Source organism: Trachurus trachurus, assembly GCF_905171665.1.
Source record: "Trachurus trachurus genome assembly, chromosome: 5".
Lineage (NCBI taxonomy): Eukaryota > Metazoa > Chordata > Actinopteri > Carangiformes > Carangidae > Trachurus > Trachurus trachurus.
The window spans coordinates 18,169,889-18,183,006 of record NC_139896.1 but is presented as its reverse complement, the minus strand read 5'-3'; the positions used below and the strand labels follow the sequence as shown (position 1 = coordinate 18,183,006).

Below are 13,118 nucleotides of genomic sequence, written 5' to 3'. Positions count from 1 at the left end.
CAACTTCATGACTGTGGACATAAAGTAAGATAATACAAGTCTTTGCCTCATTTTTATTTTTTTTATTTTTTTATTAAGGGATACAGTTGAAATCTTCTAATTTAAAATAAATGATAAAAGCCTCAAATCAGTATGTACAGTAGATTACAGCTCAAAAGATGACTTCATTATACTGATAGACAAAAAACAAGAAAGCACATACACAACTACCTGTACAATTATTTAACTGCAGCTGTTGATTATAATTTTTGTCGGTTAATTTATGTGACTCGACAGAATTTTTGTAAAATGACATAAAAACATTATTATTAGCATGACACCAGTACCAGACCCAGTATAAGACACAAGTCCATTGATACATTCATGGACAATAACTGATAACCTAATTAACAACTTAATTCAACCTAGAAGAAAACTATAACTTGCTTTCAGATCAGATCAGTTTGTTACGGTTCCTCCACATGACAGCGACACTGCATCGACCTCCTCTTGATGTTTTTCATGCCAGTAATCTCTTTTAGGTTGAAGCAACAGGATTACACAACCGACAGGAAAGAAAAATTGTCAGGTCACAATAATTAAAAAAAGGCCAGCCAAGCAGGATAGGTTAGATTGACTGTGTGACTGTTCAAAACACGCTCTGAAAAGGTTTCACTTCCGTTTAATGAAGTCTGTAAGCAGCTTAGAGTCCTTGATAATTACTGAGAGGGAGCATTTTGTTTCGTTTCTTTCGGGTCTTAAGTCCTCTGTGAGCATTCCCAGCGCCTTGTTGCTGGGAGGAAACAGCTAAGGACACTAAAGCCACGATCATCCCGAGAGGAGGGAAATACAAGTTTAATGGAGACTTCTCCTTTGTTGGGTCCCGCTGGTTTATTGATGAGGGCCGGCGGGGTGAATTGATCGGGGACACACATGTCATCTCTGGGGTCTCTATCACCCTTTTACAGCCCCCTTCCATCCCTGTTTCCCTCCTCCTTGTTAAGAAGGGAGGTACGGTGGCATTTGTTTGATTAACTTGTCTGACAAAAGTGACAGCTGCTCACGGGCATATGTGGATGAGTGGCCCAGTGCCGCTCCCTCTTTGTACATCTGTCAGAGCCGGAGCAGGGCGAGCGGGGTGAAAAGAGACAAATTGGACCCAAAAAGAAGGCCATTCACCTTCTCCAGACCCCCCTCTGGCGCTCCACCCCTTTATCCCATTCAGGTGCTCGGCGGGACCCTCAAGTGCTTGCTGGCTTATTCCATTTTCACTCCCCCTATAGAGTTCCCTGAGCCCACAAGTGTTTTAGCCCTCTTTTTCCTTCCCTCAATCCACCCTAAGCAGCTCTTTGTAAGTAGAATGGCTCACTTTTCTCAGGGCCTGAAGCTGGCGGCTTTTTTTTCTTTTTTTATTGTCCACCACAGAGCCTTTCTGTCGCTCATTGTATGTTTACTCAATGACTGGTCGCTGACCGTAATTCCAACTGTTTAGTTCCTCACAACATGAACCCCCAACCCCCTGCACCCACCACCCCAAATATACACCCGTCCCTTCTCCCAACCACTGTGTTTTTATAAAGTTGCTCCTTATTTAGTCTCTCTTGTTCATTGAACTGACACTTACTGGTAGAAGGAGTTGGGTGTTTCGTAAGAGACCTAGATTGTCGTCCTGAAAAGAAACCCAGACCTGAGATAAACATTTACCTTTCTCCTGTGATGCTAGGCTGGGGATTTGCTGCCATCCTGTTCCTTGGCTTCCTTAACCAGCTGTCTGTCTCAAATGCCCACTGAGCCTGTTTTGTTGCCATCCCAGCTGTGCTCAGACCGTGGTCAATGTTTAGCTGTGGTTCGTCTTTTGTGCCACCAGCACAATTAAAACAGGTTGAGAGCCGCAAGCTTTTTGAACCCAAAACTGTAGTCCTACTAACAGCCAGAGCCGCTGTGCTCCTTCTGCTCTCACATACCCAATGAAGAGAGTCAGAGGACACATTATCCACTATAGAAGAGGGAGTCTTCCTCGTTGGTCAACAGTGAGGACAATTTTTGTAACCTTCTGAAAGGGACAGTCAGACACATTTAAAGCCCACTTTAAGTGATTATCTAGTTGTGCAGAGCTGTCAGAGTATCAGTGGTCCATAGAACAGGCCCTGACTGTGTGTGCTTCATTCTGCCTTTAAATTCATGACCCACCTGATTTTCAAACTTGTTGCCAGCAGAGGTAGATAAAGTCCATAGCTCCATGAAATCTGGTCAAATATGACTGCAATATAATATAGTTACATTTTTACTTCAGTTAAAGTAGCAAGGTACTTCATTTAAAAAAAGAACCTGATGACTATGTAACCTGAGAATAAATAATTTTCAAATTTGATACACAGCTTGAAAAAAAACAGCCAACTACAAGCTGTATATTTAGCATTAAACAAACATTTCTATTTCTCAATACACTATCTAAAGATGAATGGCAAATGTATGTAGTGAGTGATGATTGTGTTAAATACAGAAAATATTTAAAGCAAAATCTATTTTGTTAATATGCACCTCTGGCTGACCATACAGCAGTATGAAATTAGGAGAGTTTTTTTGTGTTTGATCATAGAGACATGACTTGACAGTTCACCATCTGACTCTCGGCTCCTTCCTGTTGCTAACCAGGTATCCATTTGATACTTGATACTCTCAAAGTACCAAGAAAAAAAAGACAATGAAATACTGTATATATAATGACAATGCATTTACATAATTGCATTTTATTCACTAGAACTTGATGCAACTCTTGCAGTGGTCCACAGGCTGGGAACCACTAACCTATTTATTTTGAAGCAAACTGAGGCCTTCATGTAACTCCACTGTAAAAGATGAAGAACAAAGAACAGCTCTGATAGACTGAATAGACAAACAAGGAGGCAGAGAATGAAATGACATTCAACCAAGACCTCCATCCACAACGAAACAGTGAATATTGCAGTTATGCGTCAGGTCAGAACACTGTAAATGTAATTCTTTACATAAATGTGCTGAAACTTTTGCCTGTCCGTCATATTTTAAGGAATCTCTATATCACTTTTACAATCTTAAAGCTGTACAGAGAAAATACTTCCATAACACAGATGTCTGCGTTAAATACCATCACACTGATTTGAGGCTGAAGCAGCATGAGGTCCAAGTAATCCCTGGGCATCTTTGTCTTTACAAAAAACAAGACAGTAGACAGTGATGGGAGAACGAAGCAGGGTATTGACTTTGATACTATGACTGCAGTGCACAGTCAAAATCCAAGGGCAAGCTGCACTCAATGTTTGATACATACAAATTTCATTCATTTGTTTATATTTTTCCATCCCGATTCACAGAATAGGAAAGAATGAGAATAATTAAAAAGACTGATCGCATCCTTCTCTAAATTTTCATCTTGAGTCATGAGACATGTTAAATATCTAGTAACTGAGCCCACTACTGTTAGACTGCCAGAAGAACTCTGTATATTTTGTTTAATAAATGATGATGTTAATAAGAAGGTGGGGGTGTGAGTTACTATGGTAATTGAGTGTTGTCATCAATGGGCCTCTCTGTGGAGCTGGTGAGCAGGACTAGAATAGGCCAGCAGTGGACTCAGGTAGGATTAGACAAAACCTTTGTCCACACTGCATAATGTCTTGCAGACAGATTTAAAGCCCCTTCCAAATCCCTCCCCCTCCAAACCCCACCAACCTTATCCTTATTTTGTGTCCTCGTCTATGTGAGTCAGTGTGCACACGGGGGTTATGTGTATCCACCAGTGTAAGCATGTGGGTTTGAAAGAAGAAGTAATGTTGCTTTATGGCACTCAGCAGCCCTCTTCTCCTTCACAAGGAAGCCTGTCACTTGGCATTAGTGTTGCCGCACCAGCAATCATCATTCCTTGCCTCCTGCTAATTGCAGACACAGCTGGGTCTCAGCAGGACATGCTCGCTCTCCCGCTCTCTCTCTCTCCTTCTCTCTCTGTCTCACACACACACACACACACACACACACACACACACACACACACACACACACACACACACACACACACACACACACACACACACACACACACACACACACACACACACACACACGCACACACACACACACACACACACACACACTCAACTTGCATACATGGCCAGTGTTGCAATGACAATACAGACATTTAATCTCTTGTGTAGAGTTGAGGGGTAGAGGGTCAGATTTCCACACCTTAAGGGGGATCCCACCTATAGTCATTACTGCTGATTAACTGTTAGTAATTGACAGTAATCAAACAGTGAATGAGATCAAGGATTTATCTGAGCATGGACTTCACTTCCATTTCTTTTGCATTCATATAAACATCAAGTTGCGTCATCAGACTCTTCACTTTCTCTGACTGGAGTCTGTCACACACGCAGTTATTCAGGCATCAGCACCTCGTCTTATATCTCAATTAATTACTTTTGTGCAACCATTTGTTTCATGTCCTTTAATTTGCTCGGTTTGTTTTGTTTGATTCTTTATTGTGAAGCACTTTGCACACAGCACTTGCTGGTATATCACTGTCAATGGTGGTGATGGTCCATGTGTGAAGTGAAGGCTGTCGTGTGTAATGACAACTGCTCACTCCAACACTTTGAGCAGCAGTGTTGATAATGGAATTGAGTCTTGTGCATCAATGTATATTTCTGCAACGTGCAAGATTTATTTTAAAACTATATTATTTTTCAACTAAAATAATGCATTTGCATGTTCCTGTGCAATGCATTTGCAGAATTTATACACTTCCATCTCCTAACTTATTCCGTGAATCCCACCCAGTCTTGGTCCTTGGAAGTGAATTTTTCTTTTCTCTTCTGAACATTCACATGTGATGTTAACATTATAGTTTAAAGCTTCCTGTTGGCATCTGCTTTCACTGTTGTCTGCAGAATTTGTGGATCGTTGGACCCACCTCTTGTAAGACTTGATATTAGAGGGTTTAGTCACCGCTCTGGACATGGCACTGGCCTGCACACTTCTACAAGTTGGACACCTGTGAAATTGTGCTACTTTATTCTTGCTTGTTGGATCTTCAAGCTATGATTGAACACCTCCGGTACACACAAGCTTATCAATTTCATTCTTATTAATATAGACACATTTCAGTGGGTACTCAGACAGTATGGAGGTCCAATGCACAGTCCAGTGTGGAAACACTTGGAACTGCCACTGAGGTTTTTTCATTCACAGTGAAGGTCGACTGTACATCCAGTTATTAGCATACCAGCAGGATAGTTAATTACCCACTGCTTTTCTCTGCTACATGATCAGGGAATCAACAATCACATCTATGTTTCTTAACCTGTGATGACATTAACTTATTGTTTTCATTAAATATTAACCCTTTCAACTACATGCTAAACCTGAATTATTATTCAAATTAAAACACTTGATCCTCACCAGTTTTCTTTTGTTGTTTTCTTTATAGGGGTTTTGTCCTTTTTAAGTTGAAGTTCTTACAGTACTTAGAGTATTTCCTCAGTAGCCTGAGTGTTTTATTAAAACACCAAATCAGCATTTTATTCGGCACCAGTGGAAAGGGAAGTGAGATCAATATTTAAATGGAAATGGATGCACTACGGTTAAATAAAGTACACAACAAAGGAACAAAATTATGGTTCAAATCAGTAACAAAACACTAACAAGACAGCAAATAACAGGTTTCCAATGATAAATATCAGCCCTTCCACACTCTCCTGTCAGTAGTCAACATCTATTATGGTTTCTTACTCAGCCCTAAACTCACACACACACACACAGCGGCAGCAGCAGAGGCAGAAAGAGGCAGAGTCCCAGGTTGCTTGTAATCCCTGTGTACCCCCTGTGGTGAGGCCCCTCCTCAGCTCCAACATTCCTTGCTCTCAGCAGCACAAAAGCTCCTGAGCGGGCCCACAAAGGAGAGGCCTCTGACCTAACAAATCGGCTGGCTTTCTAAGGGTTTTAGTGTGTCTTGGTGTGTGTGTGTGTGTGTGTGTGTGTGTGTGTGTGTGTGTGTGTGTGTGTGTGTGCGCGCGCCTTATTGGCCCCTTTCACTTGCATGCACTTTCACAGCATCTTTAACCTACCTTTGATGAAAGCTTGTCTTATTATCATTCTACAGTCTACAGACATTTACATATGTTTACTTTTTTGATATTCACATGTTGGGGTTCCCTTTAGAACTGACAAACTTCTGCTCTGACTCTGATTGTTTTGGAAAAATCAAGGGGAGCTTGTTTTTGACCTCAGCATCCCCCTCAGTGGTGGTCGCCCGTATTTTCATCAGGCATGGTGTTTCTATGCTCTTCACTTCTTTTGTGGTTAATTTAAGCAAAGAAACCATAAGCAACATCCTGAGCATATACAGATTACTTGGAGCTTTAAACAAGCTGAAACCCCAAAGTCAAGAACACCAAGTGGCCTATAAAGCTCTGCAGTTTTGACAAGACTTGAACTTGAACTTGAACTTGAACTAAACCTTGGTGTCCCCCACCTGCTCTAACTCCTAGTTTTATACAGTGCATTTCTTCAGGGTTGGTTGTTTGTGTGTCTGCTTCCATTACTGAACTGCTTCGAGGAAGAAAGCATGTGCATTCATGTCAATGCTGCCTCACTGCTACCGCCAGAGCTCCATCTCTACAGTTACTGAAATGTTGGATTTCTTATTGTTGTAAATAGATGTCTTGACTGATATCTTCACATAAGTGTCACTATTACCACATGCACTGATACACAGTTTCTTCATAGTTTACTAACTATGTTGTCTGTGAATCACTGATCTTCAAAGTAAAACTGCTTTATTCAATGATTCTACAGATTTTAAGCTCATGGTCTGTTTGTTATAGGAGGAGGACACATCTGAATTTTTAATTCAGCTCCTGAACAAATGACACTAAAAGAATCCAAGTTGCAGACAACAACCCCCATGATGCCACTACTTCATGGCATGACAAATATTGTTATTGTTTTGACTGAGACAACCTGGAGGCAGAACCTAAAGACTGCACCGAACTTGCTGGGGCTCTACATTACATACGAGCAAATTTGTTTTCCTTACTCGGGTAAACTTGTGCAGTAACTCGTGAAAACTTGTAGAAGGAGGCGCAACAAACAGGACAAACGGCAATTTCTGAACAACTTTAAATCAAGGTTTGAACTGATCAGACCACTTACACAGAACGGTTCATGCCAGGTCTGAACAAACTCACCGCAGCCCCAGTAAAGCTCGAGGCCACCAGTTATTTGTGTTATTTGCCCTCTGATCTTAAAATGGCAGTTCCCCTCCATGATGCTATGCAGCAAATTTATGCAAAAGGGTCATGAAAGAGGTGAGTAGGTGGGTGGTGGGGAGGGAGAGTAGGAGAGGTGTGCCATTTTTTGCATCAGATCCTGCTGGTGGCAGGCCCCCCTGCCAAGCGCCATGTGAAGACTTGGGTGTGAATGCTGGCTTCAAGGCGTGGTTTGTGTGTGTGTGCGTGGTGGCGGGAGGGGGTTGTCGGAGGATTGGGTGGGTTGGTGTCAGATGGGGGCAGGAGGTCGCTCTGTCTCCCAGCTCTCACTTGAAGGGGGATGAACCGGCAGATGTATATGTGTGTGTTGTGTGTGTCTGTCTGTGTGTGTGTGTGTGTGTGTGGTGTTGTGCGGGGTGTACATGTCGCCTGTGTATAGGTAGGGGTTCAGATCAGTGTGTTATGAGGTGACAAAACACACACAAATGCACACATAATGATAACGCAGTGGAAGGATCGAAGGCCCTTCCTTCAGATGGAACTCGTTAGAATGTCACAGATTTGATCCCTGTCGGGTTATGGCATTATGTATTCAGAGCCATGTTACGCTTGTTTTGGCTGTCAGCAAGTGCTAGCCCCCCGCTGATCCCCATGCAGCCCTAAAAAAGGAGAGCCGGGTTGTACTCCTCTGTTCTGATCATTTTCTTTTGTTATGTCCTGCCAAGAGGAACAAAGCACAAGGGGCCGTCGCTGTTCACTTGACAAGCTCAGCAAGTACCACAGGGACTTTTAACGTTGTGAACATGCAGACGCTGCAACGTCTCCATTTGGACCTGAGGGACTGTCAGCTCCTCAGAGGTTCTGAGGCAAAACTGTGTTTTTTTGTAGAAGACAGTCAGTTTGAAGAGCTCAGACATTTACGTGTCAGAGAAGGTGAAAAGATCACTGGAGAAATGGGCAAAGCTGGACAGTTACAACATACATTTACGTCGGTTCTATGTTATATTTACTATATTTGAGTTTCTGTCCGTTACTCGATTTTTTTTTTTTTTTGGTAGAAACTTCTTACTTGACCCCACGACACTTAAAGGGACAACGAGGAGTTTCTATTTGGCTATAAAAAAGTCTCACGTTAATGTGGATGAATCTACGCTACCCACACTTGTTAATGGGCCCATTTGCGATAAATATATCATTTTGTCCCTATCGTTATTTTGTTATTATTAGTGGTGGCGGAAATGCTGGTCGAGCCGACCAGCGTTTCTTTACTTTCGGTTTTGTGGCGAGTCATGAGAACAACGCCGCTGAATCGCCGTTTATGGTGGGAACTACGACGGTATGTGATCGTCTTCGAACCTCTGACTTTAATTCTTGATGAATGAAAACATGAGTCCACCTTGCGCCGGTCAAAGAATTTCACGGTGCGCGCGGAGGCTCATAAATATAGTGTGAAAATGCTTCGCTTTTCCAAAACTCCTCGTTGTCCCTTTAAAGACAAATATTGTACTTTTTGACTCCACTCTATGAAGGACTCCTCAGTAGCTTTTTAACTAAAATTTATTTTATTTTATTTTGAAAATCTGAAGGCTCATACTTCACTTTAGGAGAAAAACCAATCAGGCCCAACTGTCAGTCATGTTTGAACTTCTTACGTCTTAGTGGCTTTCAACTATACAGTATATTTGAAGCAGGTGAAGGATTTTAGTCTGATGACCAAAATAAAAAATCTATATCTGAAGTAATCAGAGACACAAGCTGAGGAAATGTCAGACATCTCAGTTCTCATCTGCTGGAGACGTACTATCCTGTGTCTGCTGAACTCTGTCTCTCTATTAATGATTGAATGAATGAATGAGTTTTTAATGTTATTTTAGGAGATTTAGTATGTCTTACAAAGATACAAATACAAAGAGACTATCAGGAATCCATGATAGTTAAGCCTTTATTTACTCTAGGATGTAATAACCGTTGACTGATGGACAAAATTATTTGTGTTCCCTCAACAAAAGAAAGAGGAGCAGGGTTGCCAAGTCTGTGTGACAGCATTGCTATCATTGCCACATGTATTGTAATGTCTACAGTATATGTTGAAAAAAATAACAGTTCTTTCACCTACATAGCATTCAAAATGTCTTCAGTCACATTTCACATTTTATGCTGCAGTTTTAGGATGCTCGATATCCCATGAATCACAGACTGAAAACAAAACCAATGGATTTTTTTTTTTGCAACTGTGTTAAAAGGGTACAAATTGAAATCTCACATTGACAGAAGTATTCAGACATCTTTGGTTCAGGTTCCTCCATCGTCTCTTAGAGATGATTCTACACCTTGACTGGAGTCCACCTGGAGTAAACTCAGCTGATTGGATATAATGTAGAGCGACACACTTATATCAGGTCTCACAGCTCCCAATGCAGATCAGAGCAGAAACCAAAAAGAGGAAGGTGTTGTTGCATTGAAGGTTTCCCAGAAGTACTGTATAGTGTCTCCATCAGTCTCCATCACTCTGACATGAGGAGGTGTGGAACAACCAGGACTCTTCTTGAGCTGGACCTGGACACTACTGAAACATCAAGGATAGTAGATCCCATTTGAAGATGGATAAACTTTTAGAAGAACAGGTCTGCTTTCCTCCAGCCAAATATTTCCTGGTAGTCTTGGAAGCAACTGAATATTATTTAAGGTCATACAGCAACACTTTTGAAATAAATGTGGGAATCTGGGCCATCATCTTCCTCAGCAGTATCACATACATCTTGATACAGATGATAACAGGATTTATCGCTTATATACACAAATGTGCTTACAAAGGCTATTTAACCTGTACAGCATGGCAGCCTCTTTAACTCAGTCAGATGGAGCGTCACATAGCTCACTGAACCCAGTGAGCTATGTGACGCTCCATAATATAAATATCCATATAAATATCAGGCGCTCCATATACAGAGGACATTTATATTTCCTGTCTCTCTAAATTGTCCTGTCAATTAAAGGCAAAAAGCCCAAAACATACTTGAAAAATAAAAAAAAAACTTGGTTAGATATTTTGTCTGGTGAGAATCCAAACTAGTTGTATGGATGTCTTCTGATGGATCATGTCATTTTTGGTGCTACATTCAGAACGGCATTAAAAAGATCTCAAAGTTGATAAAAATCACAGGCATCATGTTTGCACAAGATGTCCTTGACAGACCTCCAAAATGCCAGTCGTAGCAGTAAGAAAAACTTGCGATATAACTGTCAAGCCTCTTTTTTTTTCTTAAACGTAAAGGGAAGAGGAATAAAAACGGAGCAGAGCACAAAATGGCTGCTGTAAAAATGGCTGCAGATGGGAGCCGTGTGGCGTGGTGCAAAAGTCTTAAAAAATGGTGGAGAAGCGACAGAGGAGTGGATGATGGTAGAGAGGGAGAGCAGCCAGTCAGCGGATCAGTCACTCCAGGCCTGGCCTCTCGGCGGGGGGTTGTGCTCGGGGCGAGATCACAGGCCTGCTGCCACGCCGAAGCCTTCACAGGCACACAGCGAAAGATAGGAAGCTGCTGGCACCGGGTTGCCTCACTGATTCACCCCAGCACTGCCTCGGCACAGCCATGTTCCACACACTGAGCTTGACCTACATGTAGATCTGCTCTCTGTCTGTTCTGGAGGCCTCTGTAGCTCTGCAATACATTGATTCAAGAATCACTTTTATTGATGATTAGTTTAGTTAATTAGCAATATACTGGTACTGACACTAACCTGACTATGATAGTTCGACAATGAAATATTGATATCATGTTAAACCTCTTCCTTCGCTGATGTTAATACAATCATGTTTGACAAAAAAAGATTCTTTGTTTTCATTTTGAGGTGATATTTTATGGGGAATTATTTTGCCACAATTGTAGTCTAGTGAAAATCTAATTTCTTAAAAGCCCAGATACACAAATTGATACTGAGTAAATTCATCTGTATCACACCTCAATCTGTTGGGGTGGTTTCACAAAACAAGAAAAAACTCAAATAAAAGTTGTTTACTTCCAAGGATGAAAATCTCTCTTGAATAATTACCATTTGCCTCACATACACACTCTGCGACCCCCATCATTTCCTTCCCATTCTCCCCGCATCCACTCTGCTGTGTCCCTGTTGAAAGTCAGTCGACTTCTATTAGTATCAGTCCGTGCTCATCATTATCCATCAATTAGACTGGCAACAGCCAGGGCCCACAGAGAAACATCTGCAGCCTCTCGGCTCAGTTTGCGCGTGGCTGCTGCGCTCTGAGCTGGCTGTGCCTTGCAGAGGTCGCTGTTTACAGGAGGCCTGTCTAAACAGAGCGACAGACTTCAAGGTTGAAGCCTAAAACACCTGTGTACACGCCATTAACAGTGCTCGGCCAGATGTGGTGCTATGACTGAATTGTGTCCGTTGCGTCACTCCAGTATGAACTGACTAAACTGCACTGTGCTTTATCACTTTCTCAGTCTTGTGTAGCTTTAATCTTAAAATTAGCTGAAATAAAATGTCCCTCTGTAAGTACTGGTGCAGTCAGTATAAAACCATCTTCATCACAGTCAGCAGTCCTCCAAGTTTAATACTTTAGCTTTCTGTTGCTGTGTAACCAAGTCTCTTCTGTCCAGACCATATCAACCATTTTTAAACATCCAAAGTTTTTACAGAGACATTAATGAAAACCTAGTATTTAGCTGAATAAAGGCAATAAAGCAGTGATTTCAGCTTTACTGAAAAATGATCACTCTGAGAGGCAGTTAGGCAGTTATCTTGTCAGGCGTTAGCCTTTTTACAGTCAAAGTTGAGTTTTTTCTCTATTTCAACTCCAGGTCATAACAGACTTTTACCAGAGGTAGATCTTTATGTCTAACTCCCTCTGTTGAAATGTAGAGTTGGTCATAGTGATTAGTTAAAGTCTCGTTAGTGATGACTTCACTCTGTCCTCGGTGTCGCCAATGTTTAGTTATTCCTCTGCCTCCTTTAGTAATCATGATGATGAACATGAAATGACAGTATAGTTTATTATTGTAATGGAGACAAAGCTCAGTCTACTGGAAGTCCTCTTCTGCTGACCTGTGGTGGAAATCATCATAAGCCAGTCAGTCAGCAACATTTGCCATTATCAAACATTGTGTTGCCTATAATAAAAAATATTTCACATAGAGACTAGATTATTGGCTAATGCTTGGGATCCCCAAAGGAAAAGAGGTTCTCACAATTTTGATTAAAAATTACAACAAAAAAACATCTTAAATTTCCCATTAAAAAAATGTAGTGCACCAATGTGTAATGTAAATGGCATCTACACACCTACATTTGAGGTGGAAAGGAGAAGCAGGTGCAATTGCAAATTGTCTTTGACGGGCTTCTTTGACCCATTTCCATGGAGCATATGTATAGATAAATGAGTATATTGTACTTGAGCCTTTTTTTCCCTGAATCAGTTACGTTTCTGTCTTTAGAAGACTTTAGAGACACGTCTTCATTATCAGGAGAGATGCCTCAGTTCTTAAAATCAAACACGGTCTGGAGCATATTGTTAAACTGACAACTAAATGATTTGTTGCATGCACTTTGACAAGTCTGTGGCGGTCTCAGAACGTGTAGCCGTGCGCCAAGAGCATATCAAGCTTTACTCGTCATTAGCATCTCCATCAACGCCTTGTGGGCTGCTGGATCTTGCCGGGGCCCACACTCCAGACTTAAATAGATCCTAAGCCTGTGGGACTCTAACTGATGGAGACCCACATGGCAAGAGAGGAAATTGTTTCCCAAGCTTGGGTCCCAGGCAACACTGTGTGGGCATCAGTGAGCAGTAGCCGAAGCCCTGCTGAAGAGGACACTGTTACGTTCCAACGAGGCCTCGTGAGCCACACGACATGAACATCTTCAGATTAGAGACGT

The 13,118-nt window shown here is 41.7% G+C and overlaps 1 protein-coding gene across 3 annotated transcripts in view; it reads left to right on the top strand.

Annotated features, from left to right (window-relative positions):
• LOC310986399 (calcium-dependent secretion activator 1) overlaps positions 1-13,118 on the top strand; it is a gene marked incomplete at both ends in the record, with an annotated part of 133,831 nt that overhangs the window by 118,273 nt on the left and 2,440 nt on the right. The window lies entirely within an intron of this gene.